Source organism: Dicentrarchus labrax, unplaced genomic scaffold (genome assembly GCF_905237075.1).
Source record: "Dicentrarchus labrax unplaced genomic scaffold, dlabrax2021, whole genome shotgun sequence".
In the NCBI taxonomy this organism is placed as follows: Eukaryota; Metazoa; Chordata; class Actinopteri; family Moronidae; genus Dicentrarchus; species Dicentrarchus labrax.
The window spans coordinates 6285923-6290413 of NW_026136711.1; positions in this window are offsets into that span (position 1 = coordinate 6285923).

Consider the following 4491-nt stretch of genomic DNA (forward strand, 5'->3'; position numbering starts at 1 on the left):
TAAAGACAACATAAATGGCAATGGCAGTCCATGGCAGGAGGCTCCACCAGGATCCATGAGAACCTGCGAGACGAGAAAGCACAAGAACTCCGGGGAAGAAGTGAAGTTAGTAACATGCATTAATGGGACATGAACGTGTGCAGAAAGAGAGAGAGAGGTAGAGGAGCTCAGTGCACCATGGGAAATCCCCCCGATAGTCTAGGCCTATAGCAGCATAAATAGGGGATGGTTCAGGACTCACCTGATCCAGCCCTAACTATAAGCTTTATCAAAGAGGAACTATGAGCTCTTTAAGATATGAAGGGGCCTGACCATGAAGAGCTTTGTAGGTAATACAGTAGAATATAATATGAAATATCCAAAAAATAAAACATGTCACTGAGTCAGGGGCTGCAGTTTAATAAATGGTAGAAAAGGGATCCCTTAAGGAAAAAGGTTGGAAACCACTGAATTAAGGGAATAGCATACCAGTGGTGTTTCCCTTTGGCCCACCATTACGTTTCAGTTTTGGCCTTCAAGGGGAAAAAGTTTAGGCACCCCTGGTTTATTCATTTGAACCTGGTCCTCCACAGTACCTGCCTGTCTTTTGCTTACGGCTCTCTCATCAACCTACTTACAAAGGATTTGCTGCTTCTCAAAGACAGTAAAAGGGAGCTGGCAGCTCTGCCCAGCATCCAACATTGAACAAGTCATATTTAAGTCTGTTCCAACTACAGAAAGCAGGAGTTAGAAACAGTACTCTGTGGTGCACATTTCCATCTCCAATCAAGTGAGCCACCAACCAACACTGCTATTTTTAGGACCCAGAAAAACACAATTTCATGCAAAGATTTCACAGACACAGACGTCAATACATTCTTTCAGATAGGAGTGTTTGCACACAGGGTGGACCTGCTATCTGATGTCTACATCAGTCTTGTCTTGCTGTCCTGGGAGCAGCTCTGTGACAGCACACAATGTTGATTGATGAAAGTCAGTAAAAACAATGGATGCTCTGCCATGCTGCAAAAAACAGCAGTGTGATGACAACATAAAACATGTTCATGTCTCCAATCCAGATTTATTTGGCTAGCTGTGCAAACCAGCACTGTCTGTGTGTCTTAGAGTGTTTTAGTTTGTAAAGGCAGTAATTGGGTTTTGAAAAAAAGGTTTCCTCCCCCTCCTCCTCTTCCTCAGTGTGGCCTGCTGTCTGTCTTTGTCTCCTGTTTCCTGCTGCCATGATCTCTTGTGGTTTTTTAATCTGTGAAATGTGTCTATTAATCTCGGCAACACAGCAGATCATCTATCTGTGTTTCATTTCTCTCAGTCAATTAGTTGGCTTGTTTCATGCATTTGTTTTAAGCCCACTACATCTCTGTCCATCCCGGTCCAATGAGACCCTTTATTACGTGTTAGCAAACTTGATTTGCAGCACTGGAGCTCCTTCCTGGTTATGAATGCATCTGCCCACCTTTAAGCCATCAATCTGCGTTATTTGTCGTGTGTTGTTCATTACTCAGAGGGAAAATAATAAAATGTCCCGCTGCACAGCGTGTAATGCCATTATTGTTCATTCGTCATTGGGGGAGCTATTTAAAGGTAGTGTGGTGGCAGCCATAGCTGGGCTTAAAAGGCACTAAGCTGCCACAGGATCAGCCTGTCAGGACTAAATTATTCATGTCGCTTAAGACGTCTGGTCACAGACAGGGGGAGAGAGGTGAGACAGGCCAAGCAGGAAACCTTACTGTATCATATGTCTGCTGATTTACATTGGGAGGTGTAGCTTCTGAGTTCAGGTTTAAGAAACTTAAAGAACAACTTTGTCTTTAGAGACTTGAGAGCCAAAGTAACTTCTGTCTACATTTAGGAGGATCTGTTATCAAAAGTGGAATATAATATTCAGGTATGTGTATAATCACCTGAAAATAAGAATTGTTGTGTTTTTGTTACCTGAGAATGAGCTGATCACTCTTCATGGATGTCGCCATGTTTCTACAGAAAATTAACATTTGAAGATTCAGAACTGTTTGTCTTTGTTGTGTTAACAATTCACTCTTTATAAGTAAAGCCATTTTTTTGCTCCGTGCTCCAATAGAGCTCAACGGTAACTGCCCGCTTTTTGACCGACTAACTTGTAGTGATTCAGAAAGAGAAATGATGGTTACTCTGTGGTAAACGTAACGTAAACCATCGTACAGTGCAGTGCTATCAGTAGCTCACTAGTTAGCTTAAACTTCTTGTAAACTAGATTTTTTTCAACATAGATTAGCCTAGCACATAGCATATCTAAGTACAGGAAAGAAGGAAGTTGACAGAGGTTCCAAAAAGGGTGGCTATGGAAACTATGGAATATTATATCATCCATTTTTGCTCACTACATCTTAGCCTTTCTTACCCTCAGGTTTGCAAACTACAGGTTATGAACTTTTTATAATACAAAAAAGTGAAATTATGGGTTATATTGTCGGTATCGGCCATGAGACGCAGGTATATTGCATATATGAGATTAATAATTGACACATGAAGGAGGTATGTGTCTGAACTGACACAAACTTTGAAGCCATGTGTAACTTTTATGACACTAGTGCAGTGCCTGTAGGAAGTATGGATTGCTATAGAAAATGGGAGGTTAAGTAGCTTTTTCATGGATGGCCAAATGAGGTTTGTTGTGAAATGTGTAGATTGATAACTATTGTGTTTTCATATAATTTGTCTTTTAGCAAGGACACTGTAGGGAGATGGACCCCATTCCACTAATGTGAAAGTACCACACCTCATGGTCAGCGCATATACATTCTGAAAGAAGAAAGTGAACTACATCTGAAATGGGATGAAACCTGGCAGCATAAACAGACTAACTTGTAGCATAGCCTAGTAAATGAACTGGGCAGGACATATTATTTAGCCCTGTAATATAGGCTAACATACATGAGAGAGAGAGAGAGAGAGAGAGAGAGAGAGAGCAATGGCAGTAAGGGTTTCCACATCAAAAATTGTTTTGAAACTACGAAAATAGTGTGAACCGATAGGCCGACGGTGCGGAGCGAGGGCGTGTCAGTCAGACAGTCTGATAACTGCACAGGTCTCTCACTCAACTTAATAAAGAGAAATGTCCCACAAAGCAACGTTACAGGACCCAACAACAGTCACGTAGTAACTGTAACTGTCTATGGCAACTTACATGAGGAAAAAAAATACCACAGCTGTATGTGGAGAAGCATCTGTCCTCCTGTCTGTCCTCCCGCCTGTCCTACCGACTCTTCCGTTACATTTCTGCCCGAAAAACAGCGTCTGTCACCGGCGAAAAACTCACGGAGCGTATGCGATCAAAAATCACCGCGACCGCCAGCCGTCCGGACCGAGACATCAGTTTAGTTTCCACCGAAAAACATTCTCCGTCTTGCGAGTGAGGGAGTCAGACAGCGTCCAGTTCACTGCTGGTGATTATGTAGAATTATGTAATTTAGAGTGAAATATGTAACTTCGTCACTTTCCAGGATGTTTGGTGGGTCAGGATCTCAATCACTACACATTAGGGCTCTGCAGTGATTGGCTCTGGTGCGCACGTGGCTATGGTGGCTATGGTAATGCTAGCAGAATTCTAAATAATTTATGAAAAAATGTATTAACTGTATCTTTGTAGTCCAAACAAAGCCGACGTTGCACAATCCTTAAACCACACAGCAGCCATGTTGAAACTCTCAGGTCACTCTGATCCTGATCTGCAGAGATATTTGAGCCACACACACACACACACACACACACACACACACACACAGACAGAGATTCTTCTTTAATAAAGCTAATATATAGATAGATAGATAGATAGATAGATAGATGACTACTTCAAATATACTGCTGACTGGTGAGTCAGCCTCATCAGGGCGTATTATTAGCAGTAACATCACTCTTTTAGGTCACAATGAACTGAATGAGGACTGAGACATTTTTAGGTCCTTATAGTTTCTGTTCATTTAGTTGTATTTGTTTGTCAGCCACTGTAGCTTGTTGTCTGCTGCAGAATTTCCTCCTGTGTGACCGATTCAAGTTTATTTTACTCCAAACTCAAGCTACGTGTGAATTAGGAGACCACCAAACACTGGAAGGTTGAGAAAGAACACAGAAAGAGAGAGAAGACAGTGGAAAAGTTCACCTTCCTTTATGCATGCATGTGTTTGAAGGTCTTTTATCCAGTTTATCTGGTTTAACATTCTATTCAGACTTGGTTTAACTGACAGTGCTGCTGTAATTGTGATTGTAATGTCTGCAACATTCATTAGCATCTATAATTTTGATCCCCGGTGGTTCTGCAGAGTTCTTACAAGTCTGGAAAGTAAAAAATGAAAAACTTGTCTTGAGCTAATTGCCTACTGTTTCTCAGCTATTTAGAGCAGCAGCCCAGTTTAAGTGACGTCTGGGTGAAATAATGAAGGTGTTACATTTCTGCAGGCATACACAGTTAACTGAAGAACCTGAATTGGTGCAGGAGACGTATATACTGATGCTTCATGT